Below are 18,599 nucleotides of genomic sequence, written 5' to 3' on the forward strand. Positions count from 1 at the left end.
TGATTACATAGGGCCAAACTGGGCCATATGTAAATTCATGATTACATTTCATGATCTTTCTTAAAGCAGCGGTGAGGGGCAATCAGCACTCTGAGTGCAATGCATAGAGCTCTCTCTCATGCTGAAGTCTTGGTATATTCTACCTCCTCAAAGCTGGTATTTAGTATCTGAGAGATACCATATGTCTTAGGTATTTGCCCTGAGAGAGAAGCTGCCATCAGGATAAGTCCATGCCTCATTACCTGAAAACTCTGGAAAATCTACTAATAGGAGGGAAGGAAACTAAAGATCTTGTAGAGAAATTGTATCCTGCTCCCTCATTGAATTAAATTCCAAACATTCTGAAGTAAAAGCAATTACATTACTATGAATAGACACAGTGGTAAAATTTGAAGTGCAGGCAGCCTTCATGAGAGTCCTGTGAGGTTCCAAAAATGCAGGCAGTTGGCTTGCTCCACATCCACACCTCTTTTCCACCTCTTTTCATCTCCACCAAGAGCAAATGGGATCAGTCACTTTTTGGCGAAACAAGTGGCTCTTAAGGCCAAGACGAAGACTGTCAGATCTGCTTTGATTTGGATTCCTGCATTGAGTGTGTGTGTGTGTGTGGATTCAATGGCCTTCCAACTCAATTATTTTATGATTCTGCCTCATTAAGCTACCTTTACGTGCTGAGCCAGTAAAAGTTGACCATTTTTTACTCCATCCCATTGAAAGAAAGCACTGAGTTGTTGTATCCAATGTAGTTCAATGGCCATTGTGTTGGATTGGGATTCTGGAGATCCAGGTGCAAAAGGCCCACTGTGCCATGAAGCTCAGTTGATTCCTGAAGTTGATTTGTCCTCAGGTCTCTTAGCATGACCTGCTTCTCAGAGTTATTGTGAGGTTAAAAGTAGGGAGGAAGGGAACCATATCCACTGCCTTCAACTCACTGGAGAAAAGTCATAAATAAATATATCACTTAAACAATATGTTCCATTCCTTTTAAAGGGATTCAAAAGTGATGAGCCTTTTCTGGATTGAGGTCCACTTAATACATCCTGTTAGTAATCAGTGTCATGCAGTATGTATGTAAATAGGTCTGCTCTCCTTTAACAAATGTGGGTGTCTTGGCCCTGAAAGGATTGATAGATGCCCCTAACTTTTTGGAATGGATGGTGTTTCCTAGTCAAGGATTTATACCTGCAAGTATAAAATATCAAGTAAGAGTCTGTGAAACCTCAGCCATCCTACTCATCTTTAGGAATGGACATCTGGTCAGGCCTTTTTAAAAAAATCCCCAGAGAGCCCTAATTGTAAAATGAACTGAATGCAGTATTTTTAAAAGTGCAAGGTCAAGAATGTGTCTAATTTCTCCCCCCCGACCTGCTGCATTTTTGAGTGCCAGGCATAATTGCTTACACAAGGCCAAACTCCAGTAGACCTCTTGTGAGCCTCAGAGTGTTTCAGAGGAGCAAAGCTTGTCTGGAAATCTTCTTTTCCTCTGGAGTCTAGTTGTCTAATTGTAAATGCTTTAGGACTTGATTTTTTTTTAAAGGTCAGCATGCATGTTCATGAAATGTTTTTTTTTTAAAGGAGGCTTTTTATATTTTTCTAGTTTTACTAGAGATTGGATAGGACTTCATTTTTATCTGTCCATCTATAGATCTACAGCTGATAGATGAAATAGTTTTTTTTTTTTCTAGATTTAGGATTTTTATCACAAATTCACTTTTAGGTGATCATCAGAGTCAAAGGTTGGGAGTTCCCCACATTGTCTCTCTGACAGGGGCTTGGTTCGATCTATAGGCTCTTTTCTAATTCTGCAGTTCTAAGATTGTATTATATTATATATTATCATATTGAAGATTTCACTGTATGCAATGTTTCTCTTCAGTGCCTGTATGATGGCAATTGCTAATTTCATATGACATAGCTCTAAATAGTGTGATTTTGCTACTGGATATGTTCCAGTTAGGATACAAGTACCTTTTCATAACCCTGAAATCAGTGTGTTTCCTGCCAATAAATGGTTTGTGGATACGAATATAAGTATTTTCACAAGTGAATGAAGACCAAGGAATCAGATGAAATACAAAAAGTGAAGATACTTTGATCACATAATGAGAAATGAAACGTACAGATTGTTACAGCGAATCATTCAAAGTGAAGTAACTGGGAAAAGTAGTGCAGAAAGGAGAAGACCTTCTCGGTAGGAATATTTTAGAGACTGATGTGGATGAAACACAACATCCTTGTTTAAAGCTGCCACATCCAAAGTCAGAATAGCTCCAGTAGGAGAGGAAAAACAGAAGATTTTATATTTTTCAAGGTGGTTTACAGCTTGTGTCTCTTAATAGGAAGTAATATCAGGTGGGGGGAAAACACCCCTGCCTGATATGCATTATAATTAAATATAAAGCACAAGATCACGCTCCAGGAAACCATTGATGCTAAACAGCCGGGTTCTGCTTTTCTTAAAGCAGTTCCTAATATGACAATGAATGAACAGAATGATTTTAGATCTTATATTGGATCTCTGCTTGCATGCAGTGAAGAATCATATCTTAACTATAGTCTTATGTTCCTGCAAAAGTTACTCCTAAAAACAATGGGAATGTTTTTATTTACCAGGGTTAAAAACATTCCCATTGTGGGGATCATGATGGGCTCTACAAAAAGAAAAGAAAAATGTTCCACAATATATGCATTTGAAAAATATGGAAGAAGCATGGTTTGTGTTTGTGAAAGGTGCACAACCCTATGCTTGTCAGTGAGAGCATGCTTCAACTGGTGTAGCTCTTTGAAAAATGTGCACAACAATCTATACATTAAAACATTTGCACAGAACCAGCACAAATCAGACCTGGAGCTTGAGGTGGAGGGATGGAGCAGAGGAAGGTGCAAATTTGCTGCTTCCAGTGGCAACATGCGTTTACATCTACATGCTTGAGTCGTTTAACACCGTGCATGCTATGATATAATTGCACCGTTTCCCCAATTCTTGATGAAATAAGTGTCACCAGGAAAGACTGGAAAACACATTTTCATGACAATATTTAAAAGAGGAAAAAACGATGGTTTAAATCTTACATTGTCTGCAGATTAGCAGATTTGAATTCTTTCCTAGTTCCAAGGGCATTCTATTCCATAAACCAAATATTCCCATTATTTCTGCAAATAAACATTGCAGAGAATAGAGAGAAAGAGGTAGAATGGCAACATCTTGTTGCCCTAGCTAGATCTTTAACTATGGGCAAAAACATCATTCCACACTTTCAAAGCATTACTGTCTTTAGAATACAAATTCCAAATCCTGCTCTGTCAGAGATTCTGGGTACTGTGGTCCCTTAAATTAACCAAATGTTTGCTTAATTAAAATTGAGCTTTGTGGTTGTGGGAAACAGAAGAGGCTTGCGCTGAATGTTATTTCAGACCTCCTTTCCCACTTCTGATGGTACAGTCAACAGTGGGTTCATGGATGGTAGTCATCCTTCAGTCTCTAGAGACTATAGTAATGTGCTCTGAATAGAGGTCTTGGAACAGTGTCTAGTGTGGCTGAGAAGGCCAATTTGAGAGTGACAATTTCTTCCACAATGAAAACAAATACAATCTGTCCCCTGTCCAGCTCCCTGATTTTTCTGGTTTCGGGACTGCCTCTTTGCCCTGGCCTGCTGAACAAGTGTCTCTTCAAATTGGGAGAGGCCATGCTGCACCGCCTGCCTCCAGGCTGAACGCTCAAATGTCAAAGTTTCCCATCTGTTGAGGTCCATTCCTAAGGTCTTCAGATCCCTCTTGCAGACATCCTTGTATCACAGCTGTGGTCTCCCTCTGGGGCACTTTCCCTGCACTAATTCTCCATACAGGAGATCTTTTAGAATCTGACTGTCAGCCATTCTCACAACATGTCCAAGCCAACGTAGATGCCACTGTTTCAGTAATGTATACATGCTAAAAATTCCAGCTCATTCTAGGACTACTCTATTTGGAACTTTGTCCTGCCAGGTGATACCAAAAATGTGTCAGAGACAACGCACATGGAACATGTTCAACTTCCTCTCCTGCTGTGCACAGGGTCCAGGACTCACTGCAGTACAGGAGTGTACTCAGGACACAGGTTCTATAGACCTGGATCTTGGTATATGCCATTAGCTTCTTAATAAGTCATACTAGTATGTCTGCTACTATACACATCTAAAGCAAGAAAATAAATGTAGGTCTTCCACTGCTTAGAGACAAGGAAGTGATATAGTTGGCTGGGAGATCCTAGATTGTATCCACTGCACATTTAGAAATACATATTTCATCTGTTCACATTCTACACAAGCTGCCTAATACAACAAATATATCAGTTTGTCCAGTAGCTTTATGGAGTGTCCGGCTGAAGATTTTCAGCTGTCACAGGATCCTACTCTTCTAAAAGGAATGAAAAAGCTGCCTTTTCCTGGTGGACACTCTAACACACCTAGAACATACTTAGAAAAACTACCAATGGACAATAACTTATGTTGTTCTGAAATATCACTGTCTGATTTATCAGTACTCTATCATTTAGCTGACACATGACTTTACCTTACAGGGTGTGAAGGTGAAGACCAATACATCACTCAAAAAGTAGCTGCCCCAAATTCTTTGCCAGTCTATGATGTAAACTCAAAATTGTCAGTAACTAGGCAAGTCAACCATGATTGCATTGATTTATATCTCACACTAATGAAGCACATCAATAGTAAGTGCCCCCTTGTGATCCAGATGGATTTTTTTTGCCTCAATCTATTTTAAGAGCAATTTTGTTCTTCCTTTACCAGTCCCTCCATCCAAAATTTTAGATGTAATTGTTAAATTGCTCTGGGAATTGTACATACCTGTATCTCTTTTGTTTACATCAGAGATTCAAGGCAATAGTTTCCCCAGTTCAAATACAATTGCATGGAAGACCTACAGATCCTTGCTCAAGGGCAGGAAAATGTGTGTAGTTGGAAGAAGGTGGCAGCATCCTGAAACCCATCCTCTTAAAATGCCACGTATGCCCTCATATAAAATTCCATCTTATTTTCTTTATTTTATAATTTATTTTATTTATTTAATTTCTATACCACCCATTTGGCAACCCCGGCCACTCTGGGCGGTTTACATAATACCATAAAGCAAAGTATAAAGACAAACAATGCAAAAGCAGAGAATAAAATAAAATAAACAATACAGTATCGACACGTGAAAACAATATCAATAGAACATTAAAATAAAATAAATAAAGCATGGTGGAGGTTGAATATTAGCGAATTCTGGTTATTTTAGTGCTATTGTATCAAATGTTATAGAGTCCAGGAAGGCCTGTCCAAATAGAAATGTTTTAAATAATTGCTTAAAGGTTCCCAATGAAGGTGGTAAGCGAATATCAGGCGGGAAGCATTGCATAATTGTGGGGCTACTGCTGAGAAGGCCCAGTTTCTGGTTACTATTTTTCGGGCCTCTCTGGGTCAAAACTCTCAGCCGTCCAGCCTGGGAAGATCTCACAGGATGGGCAGATCTGGTTGGAAGGAGATAATGAGGTCCCAAACCATTTAGGACTTTGTATGTTAACACCATTACTTTGATGTTGGCACAGAAACAAGCAGGTAACCAATGCAGAGTGACCAGGGTGGGGGAGGTATGTTAATGCCTTCTCGCCCCACTTAGTAGTCTGGTGGCCGAGTTCTGGACAGCACCAAGGGCAGCCCCACATAAGGAGTATTGCATTAGTCTAATCTCAAGACCACTAGTGCATGGACCAGCATGGTGAGGGACACAGTGTCAAGGTAGGGACACAGCTGAGCGATCCGCCTTAGATAGAAATAGGTGGTGCAGACCACAGATGCTATCTTAGATTCCATTGAAGTATGCCCAAGCTGCACACCTCATCCTTTGCGGCAAGAGAAACTGCCCCAAAAGAAAGGGAGGCACCCAGACTGTGGATACTAGGGGCCCCCACCAGCAGGATTTCTGTCTTGTCTGGGTTCAGCCTCAGTCTATTGTCCTTCATCCATCCCAGCATGGTGTCCACGTAGCACTCAAGGGATGGGAGAGCATCCACTGCAGAAGGGTGAAAGGAGATATAGAGCTGGGTGTCATCTGCATATTAATAGCACAAGGCTCCAAAACCCTTGATGACCTTCCCCAGCGGCCTCACGTAGATATTAAACAGCATTGGGGAGATGATTAAACCCTGTGAGACTCTACAGTTGAGAGTCCATGGGGTGGACAACATCTCCCCAAGCTGCACTCTCTGAGGACGGTCCTCCAGGCAGGACTGGAGCCAGGCCAAGGCCTGACCTCTGATCCTTGCTCTAGGGCAAGAAAATATATGTGTAGTTTGAAGAAAGTGGCAGTATCCTGAAACCCATCCTCTTCAAATGCTATATCTGCCTTCATATAAAATTCTCTCTTAAGAATTTCACACAGTGGCTTTAGCCGCACTCAGTACATCAAGAGATTTCCTTCTCTCTTAGCAAACATCCCTTGTATTTTGTTTTAGGGCTGATTTAAATCTCCATAAAAGGAAAATAAACCTTGTCATTAGAAAATAAAAAGGTAGCATTTGCAAATAACAAGCTGTTTAAACACTCTGTTTCCTTGATTTCATTATGAATAGAATCCCTCACAAGGAAAGTCTCTTATCAGGCATAGATGCCTTTTCAACCAAGTAAAACCATTTTTCATATTAAGTAATTATTGTAAACCCAAACTCAATATTCATAATCCACGAGGGCTTAGAAAAGAAAAGGAAGGAGGAAGAAAACAAAACATGCAGAGTGCATTCGGTAAAATGTGTGTTTTGAGATTCAGTCAATGTTTGGCAAATAGAAATACCAGCATAACTTAAGCCACTTATTACAGAGCAGATTTGTTGACTTCAGCTGAACTGATGTACAGCTTTCTCATACAGTCTCACAATAATGCTCAATTCACCAAAGGACAGCTTAGTTTCAGTGAAGCATATCACTCCTTCAAATAACAGTCAGGTAGCAAGTGCCAACAGGATCAAAGACAAAATGGGGCCTCTGGCAAACAGGTGGGAGGCATCAGCATTACTCAGGAGCAACTACAAAGAGGAGAAATGTAAAAAGATGATCTGAAGGGACAAACACTTCCCAAAACAGCATAATTGAGATCAGAGCACACTCACTGGTCACAGAATACTGAATGTCACTTAGGGAGGGGGAAAAAAGCATGAAAAGCTGAGTGGTTGTAGCGTGGTGGTGATGGTGGAATAGCACATTACAGAAGACAGTGTGGCTAGCTGACTGATGAGAGCACTGATTGGGGTGCTCCACACTACAACATTTTATTGCAGGTCCCTCGTATGGGTAATAGGGTATCATAATGGAAGGTTGGCAAATATGAGGCTAAATGCTTCTTCTTGTCATCCAGAATTACCTTGTGATCAGCTAGTTGCTAACTGCTGTTGCAAGATTAGTGGTTTTATATACAGCAGTTCCATGCATATTCTTAAACAAAATTTTGTTTATATACAGTGTTAAAATAAAGGAGGATATTGAAGTAGCCCTGAAAATGAAAGTGCTTTTAAAATTGAGCCTTGAACAATTGTTTACTATTGTCAATGCAAAACAATTAGCCAGCTCTCTAGCCAAGCAAGGTCACTATATCATAACAATCCTGATAGCTGAACATGCTTCTGTTGCAATGTATAAATATGAAGGTGGTGCATGCAGGTCTTAGAGCTTGCACTCTTTTTAGATCCAATACCTTGATGTTACAATATTTTGGTTTTACAACACCGTGGTATGACAGGCCTTTATTCCTCCAAGCCTTGCAAAATTATAATTAAAATAATGACATTACTGTCATAGTCGTAACTTGCCAGATTCTAAGTTACAAGCCTTTAAAGTTACAGTAGGTGCAACAAAAATAGAATTTTCTATTAAAATGTTTTTCTTGGTGCTTGAGGCCCCTGGGAAAAGGATTGTTTATAGTCTGAATGGAAAGGTAAATAACTGAAAGAATTATAAATATAGGGAGATAAGACATACATACACATGAATTAAGCATTCAACACTAGAACGCAACTCCAAGCCATGCCACACACATAGGAAACCAACAACAATCATGTAGCAGTGCAGCAGCAGGTTTCATTTCCAGAAGTCAACAACACAATCCACATAGATTTTCCTCTGTAGAGTCAAACTGCTTCAGTTAGATAAGCACTGAGCACTGAGAATGCTAAGTAATATAGTTTACTTTCATAGATTTTTAACAATGATAACTTTGATGTTATTAAATATGCCTTCTTAGAATATAAGCTTTTGCAATTTTAGAACGTAACTTAAAACATACTTTCTGATATCTTTATAATATTTTATGCTACTGTATTGCCTGCAATTTAAGCTTAGTTTTCTTATATTTTTAAGCATTTGTGCCTAAGTTTTTTTCATAGTTTTAAGACTTTTAGATGTTTTCAATATTTGGGAAATATTTTTCTGCTTATGGAACACACAGTAGAAGCAATGAAGAAATAAAGCTTGTAAAATTAGACAGGCTGATGTTGCCTGAAATTATTGCAACAATGAAAAGACTTATACCTTGATACTCAGGAGAATTTTGATATTGATTGGAAACAATTGTCTGAATTCATTCTAAATTAATCCTTAATTAGGATAAATGCCAGCTGAGATGAAAACAGGCTCCTGATTTTTCCCTAAAGGTGTACAAAGTTCTGTACAGCTCTTAGGGAGATGTTCGGACATCAGAATCCCTGACCTGACAATCATGCAGGTTTCCCAAATACATTTCAATAATACCTGTGCAAGTCAGGCTAATGGTGTTCCTCTTTACATAGTCATAAAAGAGACATGTCTCTCTAATGAAACCACTGAAGCTTGGAACCAGTTAAATACTTTTAAGTAAACAAGCTCAACTGTAGGATTTGTTCTATACTACAATGATGCAATGGGAGCGATATGCTGTTCCAAATGACTTTGGATAGCACACCAAGAAGCAATAGATTTCAAATATTAACAGTTTCCAACTTTCAGATGTGCTGGATGGGTATGTAATGTTGAAGTCCTTAATTAAGTGCCAAAGAAAAAGGACCTTCTTACTTAATTCAGTGATTTCATTCAATGAAATTGTTTTCATTTATTCCACTTGTGCTGGAGGGATACATTAACTAAAATGTAGAAGTACAGGAGGAAGATAATGGGAATGTTTTCACTTGGAGTTTTTTGCTCCGAAGTGGATGTTTAAGCAAGGGCTCAGGTGTTTTTCTAGCCTGGGTTGTTCCCATTTATTTGTTTTGCTGTTCCTTGCACACCACTGCAGTCCTTGTTAGTTTCATAATTCACATACAGCACCATTATGAAGCACTACCTACAGAGGCAGCAACAGAAGTGCAATAGATGAGTGGTAAAATGTGTACTGGAAACATGGCTTTTGGTATGTATCTTGAGCAGGCTGTATGTCAAAATCTGCTTCCCAAACATGTTGGCTTTGTCCCACTTTTCTTCCCTGTTACTTAAACCTTTCCCATTCTCTGTCCTTTGAGACCATGGCCTCTATCGTTTCCTAGAAAGCAATGGTTTAGGTCTCTGGCTGCAAAGCCAGAGGTTGGGAGTTCAATTCCCCACTGTGCTTCCTTGAAAGGGGCTGGATTTGATGATTCATAGGGCCCCTCCCAGCTCTGAGATTATAGATTATTAGTATACTAGGTGGTAAGTGGGTAGCCTTGTTTTGTTGCAGCAAAGAAAGAAATTATTTTATTTGGCATAAGCTTTCCTGAACCTACAAAGGCAGCAACAGAAGTGCTATGGATTCTCACTTCCTGGGGCAGATGGATATGACATACTTGGTTGGAAGGGTGATGTAAGGATATAGTGATGCAAAAGATACAGACATTGATCATGAGTTTAAGAATGGTCATTTAAATAGACATTGGGAGATGATAAAGACATCCCAGCAAAGATAAGCAGAGTAAAATATACGTAGGAAGATGAAAACCATGGTCCAATCTGAATACTGTATAAAACAGTTAAACTTCTAGGTGAACTCTAATGGGTGGGGGATTGTAATTGGGAGGACCAGAAGGAATTAGAGATTAGATTAGGCATCCTTCAGGCTCGAGAGACTATGGTAACGTGCTCTGTATGGAGGACTTGGGACAGCGTCTAGTGTGGCTAAGGAGGCCAATTTGAGAGTGACAGTCCCTTCCACACTGAAGACAAATACAATCTGCCCCCATCCAACTCCCTGATTTTTCTGGTTTCAGGACTGCCTCTTTGCCTCAGCCTGCTGGACAAGGGTCTCTTCAAACTGGGAGAGGCTGTGATGCACCGCCTGCCTCCAGACTGAACACTCAGATGTCAAGGTTTCCCATCTGTTGAGGTCTATTCCTAAGGCCTTCAGATCCTGCTTGCAGATATCCTTGTATTGCAGCTGTGGTCTCCCTCTGGGATGATTTCCCTGCACTAATTCTCCATACAGGAGATCCTTTGGAATCTGACCACCAGCCATTCTCACAACATGCCCAAGCCTAATGTATACATGCTAAAAATTCCAGCTCATTCTAGGACTACTCTATTTGGAACTTTGTCCTGCCATGCAAAAGGAATAGAAGGACAAAAATGGAATATAATGGCAGCTAATGAAATACTGATGAAACTTTGGAAATTTTGCCTGTGTTGTTGATGAAAGTTTTGAGATGATTTGTCCAATTCCTCTGATATCCCCAATACCCTTCCATTTTAAGCCATACTGACGCTCCCAAAAGTTCAGGCATAGCTCATAAGGCGCTTGTGATTGGCCTGTCTCTGGCAACAATCTTCCCCACCTTATTTTGTGAAGCACTGAGCACTTAAAATGAATGACTCAATGTGGAATTAGGGAGCAGAGTTGAATTAGCAGAGGAGGGCAACACTGTACATTACTGATGACCTCTTAGAAGCTGAAATCTTATAAACCCTGTTCAGGCATATGTGGGGGGGGGAAGGAAAGAGGTGTGTAGCTCCGCCTCTTGTCTGTTGCTGTTGTGACAAGAAGGACAGGATGAAGAGGAGACAGCCTGTTGAGAGAAAATCCTCTCAATGCAACCAGGAATGTTGATTTTTGAGGATCTCCAACTGTGTGGACAGACCTGTGCATAGCAGAAGCTTTCCCCTTCAGACAGCTTCTCTTTCTCTGCGTAGAGACAGCAACAAGTGGGAGCAGACTGCTTCTTCCTCCTGGCTCACGCTTTCAAATAAATCCATTTTTGAGCACCTGAACAAAGCTTCCATGTTTCCAAGATGAGCTTCAGGCACCACTTGTGACCAAGCTATGATGTTTGCAGACAAAGCCTTCTTTCTCAAAGATCAAAAATAAGCAAAGCAGTCTGATTTGAGGATTGTTGGACATGCGCAAAGCTCCTGCTATGGCATCGTTTTTGGCACTTAAGGATTTTCATTTTCTAGGGACATTCACACTCAACACACCTATAAGGAGACAGAACAGGAGGGACAGAGATAACGAGGAGTTGGAAATTGGTGAAAACAAAGTACTATTTCTTGTATAGGCCCAAGCGATTGATTTTTTACTGGGAAACACCCTGTGAAACAGTGTGGAAGCCTGGTGGGCAACACGAGATGCCTCTGAATTCTCATTCTTTGGCTGAAAATAATTAGCAACTGGATTTGCTGTCCCTGAGAAGTAAATTTTTTGAACTCTGAGAAGGCTGTTTAGACATTGTGCTCTCCAAAGGGTATAGGATGCCCACTTATCCCCACTCATAAACTTACTTAATGATAGGTCTTGGTCCCCTTTTGAGAATAATTCTCCTAACAAGTGTCGCAGCATTTATCCCTGTCTAAGCTGATTCTCTTAGACATACGTAAATGCTCTCTGTGTGGGGCTGCCCTTGCAGATGGTATGGAAATTTCAGCTGGTCCAGAATGTGGCAGCTAGACTGATTTCTGGAGGAAGAAAATTTCACCATGTCTCCTCAATCCTGGCTTGCTTGCGTTGCTTTCCATGCCAGATTCAAGGTGCTGATTTTGACACACAAAGCCCTTAATGGTTTAGGACCTTGATACCGGTCAGGCAATCTCTCTCAAAGAAGAGTTACCCATTGTCACTCAGTTCTCCCAAGCCTCACTATTGAGAGTAGCCACACTGAGAGAGGTAAGAAGAAAGTCTACTAGGAAGCAAGTCTTCTTGGTGGTGACCCCTTTCCTGTGGAATGGACTTCTGTTAGAGGTATGGCAGGCTCCTCCCTACAGATTTTGAGGATCCTGGTGAGTTACAGAGAGAGACTTTTAATAACATGCTCCCCTGAGATTAATTCATGAACAATAATCAATGTGCTATATTACATGTCACCATACGGTTTGCCAGAAAAGCCAGGCTTTTCCGGCTTTTCTGACAACCTGCAGGAAATAGACGACGTGCGCAAGACAGCTGTCATCGACATTGAACTGAGTAGACTGCGGATGGACATTGTTGCCCTGCAAGAGATGAGATTGCCAGACATGGGATCTGTCAAAGAAAAAAACTTCTCATTCTTCTGGCAGGGAAAACCATTGAACCAGACCAGGGAATATGGTGTTGGCTTTGCGGTCAAAAATACTCTGCTGAGATCCATTGTTCCACCTACTGTGGGGAGTGAAAGAATCCTGTCTCTGCAGCTCCACTCATCAGTGGGACTGGTCACCCTCATCAGTGCATATGCACCAACACTGTCATCCACAACAGAAGTCAAAGACAAATTCTATGACGATTTGGCGGCTACTATCAAAAAAGTCCCTGAGAGAGAGCCGCTGTTCATTCTCGGAGACTTTAACGCTGGAGTTGGTGCTGATCACAACTCTTGGCCCACCTGTCTAGGCTGTTTTGGCATTGGGAAGATGAATGAAAATGGCCAACACTTGCTGAAGTTTTCCTGTTATTATGGTCTTTGTGTCACCAACACGTTCTTTAATACAAAGCCTCAACACAGAGTTTCCTGGAGACATCCAAGATCGAAGCATTGGCATCAGCTTGATTTGATCCTCACTAGACATCCTAGCCTTCCTAGTATTACGATCACATGCAGTTACCAGAGTGCTGATTGTGATACTGATCACTCCCTGGTGTGTAGTAGAATAAAACTGCGAACAAAGAAATTGCATCACACTAAAAAGGAAGGAAAACCACGTATTGACATTGACAAGATTCGCAATCAAAGAAAAGTGGAGGAATTTGCCCAAGCGCTTCAGGAAACCGTTCCAGGCTCGGCTGATGCAAATGCACCTGAATGATGGGAACATTTAAAAAACACTGTTTATAACACTGCCTTGTCCACATTTGGCAAGAAGACCAAAAAGATGGCCGACTGGTTCAAAGCCCATTCGGAGGAGTTGATTCCAGCCATTGAGGATAAGAGGAGAGCTCTAGCAGCATACAAAGCCTGTCCTATTGAGTACAACTTGCAGGCTCTTCGAGCTGCTCGTAGCCAAGTCCAACAGACTGCCAGGAGATGTTCCAATGATTATTGGCTTCAGCTGTGCTCTCAGATACAGATAGCAGCGGACACAGGTAACATCAAAGGAATGTATGACGGTATCAAGCAGGCTTTAGGTCCAATACAGAAGAAATCTGCTCCCTTGAAGTCTGCTACAGGCGTGATCATCCAGGACCGAGCACAGCAGATGGAACGCTGGGTGCAGCACTACTCTGAGCTATATTCCAGAGAGAATGTAGTAACTGAAGAGGCATTAAATAACATTGAGTGCCTGCTTGTCTTGGAAGAGCTGGACAGTGAACCAACTTTAGCAGAAATAAAAGCGGCCTTGGATTCCCTTGCCTCTGGCAAGGCACCTGGAAAAGACAACATCCCCGTTGAAGTTTTGAAGTGCTGTAAAGAGATCACCACCACCAAGCTGTACGAAGTCTTTTGTCTTTGCTGGATGGAAGGTGGAGTACCACAGGACATGAAGGACGCAAACATCATCACATTGTATAAGAACAAAGGCGATGGGGTGACTGCAAAAACTACCATGGCATCTCTCTTCTCAGCATTGTAGGGAAGCTGCTGGCCTGTGTTGTGCTGAAGAGATTCCAGGTGCTTGCAGACAGAGTCTATCCAGAATCACAGTGTGGATTTCAAGCTAATAGATCCATCACCGACATGGTATTTTCCCTCAGACAGTTGCAGGAGAAATGCAGGGAACAACAACAGCCACTCTTTGTGGCCTTCATAGATATCACAAAGGCCTTTGACTTGGTTAGCAGGGACGGACTTTTTAAAATACTTCCCAAGATTGGATGTCCACCTCAACTCCTTAATATCATCAGGTCCTTTCATGAGGATATGAAGGACACTGTAGTTTTTGATGGCTCAACATCAGATCCCTTTGACATCCGAAGCGGAGTAAAACAAGGCTGTGTCCTCACGCTGACCCTGTTTGGGATCTTCTTTGCTGTCATGCTGAAGCAGGCCTTTGGAACTGCAGCAGAAGGTGTCTATCTCTGGAGTAGATCAGATGGAAAGCTATTTAATTTCACTAGATTGAGAGCAAAGACCAAAGTCCAACTGAAATGCACACAGGACTTCCTCTTTGCCGATGATGCAGCCATTGCTGCCCACTCTGCTGAAGACCTCCAACAACTCATAAATCGTTTTAGCAAGGCCTGCCAAGACTTTGGACTAACTATCAGCCTGAAGAAAACACAAGTAATGTGCCAGGGCATGGACTCCATCTATTACTATCTCCATGCAAGAATTGGAGGTTGTTCATGGATCTGTGTACCTTGGCTCAACAATCTCTGACACACTCTCTCTAGATGTCGAGCTGGATAAACACATTGGGAAAGCAGCTACCATGTTCTCTAGACTCACAAAGAGAGTATGCCTTAATAAGAAGTTGACGACATACACCAAAATCCAGGTCTATAGAGCCTGTGTCCTGAGCACACTCCTGTACTGCAGTGAGTCCTGGACCCTTTGTGCACGGCAGGAGAGGAAGTTGAACACCTTCCATATGCATTGTCTCCAACGCATTTTTGGCATCACCTGGCAGGACAAAGTTCCAAACAGAGCAGTCCTAGAACAAGCTGGAATTTTCAGCATGTATACATTAATGAAACAGCGCCGTCTACGTTGGCTTGGGCACGTTGTGAGAATGGCTGATGGTCGGATTCCAAAAGATCTCCTGTATGGAGAATTAATGCAAGGAAGCCACCCCTGAGGGAGACCACTGCTGCAATACAAGGACATCTGCAAGCGGGATCTGAAGGCCTTAGGAATGGACCTCAACAGATGGGAAACCTTGACGTCTGAGTGTTCAGCCTGGAGGCAGGCGGTGCATCATGGCCTCTCCCAATTTGAAGAGACACTTGTACAGCAGGCCGAGGCAAAGAGGCAGTCCCGAAACCAGCTAAACCAGGGAGCTGGACAGGGGACAGATTGTATTTGTCTTCAATGTGGAAGAGATTGTCATTGTCGAATTGGCCTTCTCTGCCACACAAGACACTGTTCCAAGACCTCCATATGGAGCACGTTAGCATAGTCTCTCGAGACTGAAGGATGCCTACTACGGTTTGCCAATTTTTGGTGAATTGGCGACACTAACATATTTCCGTAAACTGTCCAGAGAAGTGGCTTTCTCTAAGTTGAATGATACAGACATCTTATAAATACATAAATAAGATTAAATAAAGAATAAGGTCACAAAATTCATCAGGAAATGGGGTGAATTTAGAATCACTGGCTGCGAGGTGATTCAGTTGGACTCATCTCCTCAGACAAAGAATGAGAGCCTTGCTCACAAGTGGATTGATTTAGAACTGTGTATGTCTGTAAACAGCTTTGAAGACTAAATTTATATTACCATATACGGGGTGAATAGGCATATTGTTAAAAGCAAAGTAACAAATAAAGGAAGGGCTGCAGAACTGGAATGACAAATTCTTATGGCACTAGAAAAGTCCTTAGCAATCAAAGGAAACCGCTACCAGGAAGGGGATAATAATAATGATGCAGCATCCTGTTGATTCCAGATTAAATACAAAGGGAAATTCAAGTCACAGCAAAGGGAAGGATGAAGAAACTGGTAGGCAGCATGCCTTGGGACAAACAGATAATTTTTCAGGCCTGGACAGAAGCCTACTGTTTTAATTTGCTAGGAATACGGTTTTACAATAACAATAAATACATTATTTTTATATTCTGCATGGGATGTTTCCATTAAAGGTTCTTAATTAATCAGCTAATATCCAAAATCTATAAATGGCCCAACAGAATGGAATGGGTGGTAACTTTTAAAAGAGCCAGGGCCAAAGACAATATTTGTGAACCTCCCTTCTGGAAATTTAAAAATAGCTCAAGACATTATATCCAGAAATATGCAGCCAAATTCTCCTTTGCATATCTGTGAGTCCTCTGGAAAACCATGTTAAGTGCAGAGACACCAGTGGCTGCAATTTCTCTGTCTTTCAGGAACCTGGCTTTGCCATATCCATGGTCTTTTGACAAAAGGGAATGTGTTTTGCTGAAGAGGTAGTACTACAAAATGCATAGTGGATGGTATCACATCTATTGGCAAACAGAACCAAATACAGATGTGTAATCCTTTTCTGGATCTTTCACCTCTTTCTTGTCCTCTCTCTGAGTGGATAAATCAGATGACAACGCTTTCTTTGGTTCAACAGTTATTATGGGCAATTGGTCTTCTTCAACATTAATTCTCTCTCTTGATTTACTTTGATAGTTTGTTATTTTCCAGGTTCTACATCTAATGCAGTGGTTCTTAACCTTGGGTTACTCAGGTGTTGTTGGACTGCAACTCCCAGAAACCTTCACCACCAGCTGTGCTGGCTGGGGTTTCTGGGAGTTGCAGTTCGAAAACACCTGAGTAACCCAAGGTTAAGAACCACTGATCTAATGGAAACTGTTTTCTATATAAGTTTGTGAGCACATGGAAGGGCATAGAAGTAAAGGTACCTCCTTCTAACACAGGAGGTTTTAGGTATAATAGACCCAGCCCCATAGGTCTCCCATACCTTCTTGCCTGAGGCCCTGTGGGATTTGAGAGAGAAGCTTCTTTGTCCAGAATATATTTCAGAGTAAACAGACCATTCTTGTTTCCATATATTTTGGAGCTCTCTCTCTCTCTCTCTCTGTTTTCCCTTCTTCCATTTTCCCCACTCTTCTGTTTCTCCCCGGTATGGTGGTTTGTGAGGGGTTTTACTATGCCATTCTTGTTCTTTCACCTCTTTAGGTGCTTTTATCTGTACTCATTCTCTGAACCAAGGATCTTCTTTAACTAGGGGGCTGGAAACCAAGCCTTATGAGGAAAGACTGAAAGAACTGGCATGTTTAGTCTTGAGAAAAGAAGAGACAGGGGTGATCTGATAACACTTTCCAAAAACTTGAAAGGCCTGTCATACAGAGGAGGGGCAGGATCTGTTCTTGATCATCCCAGAGAGCAGGACATGCAACAATGGGCTCAAGTTGCAGGAAGCTAGATTTCGACTGAATATCAGGAAAAACTTCCTAACTGTTAGAGCAGTAAGACAGTGGAACCAATTACCTAGAGAGGTGGAGAGTGCTCCAACACTGGAGGCATTCAAGAGAAACCTAGACAACCACCTGGCATATATTTTTTGATTTGTATTCCTGCATCGAGCAGGGGTTGGACTTGATGGCCTTATAGGCCCCTTCCAGTTTCACTATTGAATGATTCTATTACTATCTAGGCCCAGGTCTCTGGTAGCTCGTCTTCTGATTTGCCCAATAGCTTCTCTACCCAATAGCTTTTTATCTCATTTCCTTTCTCACTCTGTCCCATTAGCAACTGCAACAGTCCTTGTTCCTTATCCAGAGACTCTACCATGGTATGAGCCAGGCACTGAGGCCTGGGGAGCAGCTCCACAAACTGGTGGCTCTCTTTTTGTACCTCAGTAAGGCACGGCAATTCCTGCTGATTGTGGCACCTGAACTCTGAGTCTAAAAAAAGGTGGCTGACCAGTTATGGGTTGCTTGGGGCTTCCCCTGGTTGCCTTGTAGAATTCTGACTCAGGGGCATTGTCTCGCCTTGCGGTCAGCACTGTCCATCCTGCCTTTTCCTGTCCCTCAGAGGTTGCTGTGGCTTTAGTACCTGCAGCTGCATGAGCTGGTGGGTTTCCTTGCCACCCCTCAACTTCTGCTGCATCAGTCAATGGTAAATCCTGTGGTTTATGGCAGGCGACAGCAGGCTCTAAAAAGGGCATCTGAGAAGTACTTCCTAGCTTGGGGGTTCCCCTATTCACCCTAGGCCGCTCCGCTACACTGGTTTCAGCCCACTGATTTTTCTGCTCACTGTCTTCCCCTCTGCGAATTTCTAGAGAATGAAATTTTGGACTGTCAGACTGGGAGGAAGGAAGAGAGTACCCTTGCAAGGGAAGGCATGGGGGACAGGCATAGGGCCCTGGGCTTAGCACCTGGGGCTGTCGGCTTGACACATGGGCTAGGCATCTGGGTTTCTGGACTTAGATGGCCATGGACTGGGCTTCACACAAGGGGCCTTCTGGTTTGCCCACTGCACTCTGAGTGTGTACCATGATGCCCTGGGCTTCTCCCATAGTGCCCAGTTTTTTCCTGGTGTGGCTATGGATTTCACACCCAGGGCCTTTGACTT

Source organism: Pogona vitticeps, chromosome 4 (assembly GCF_051106095.1).
Source record: "Pogona vitticeps strain Pit_001003342236 chromosome 4, PviZW2.1, whole genome shotgun sequence".
In the NCBI taxonomy this organism is placed as follows: domain Eukaryota; kingdom Metazoa; phylum Chordata; class Lepidosauria; order Squamata; family Agamidae; genus Pogona; species Pogona vitticeps.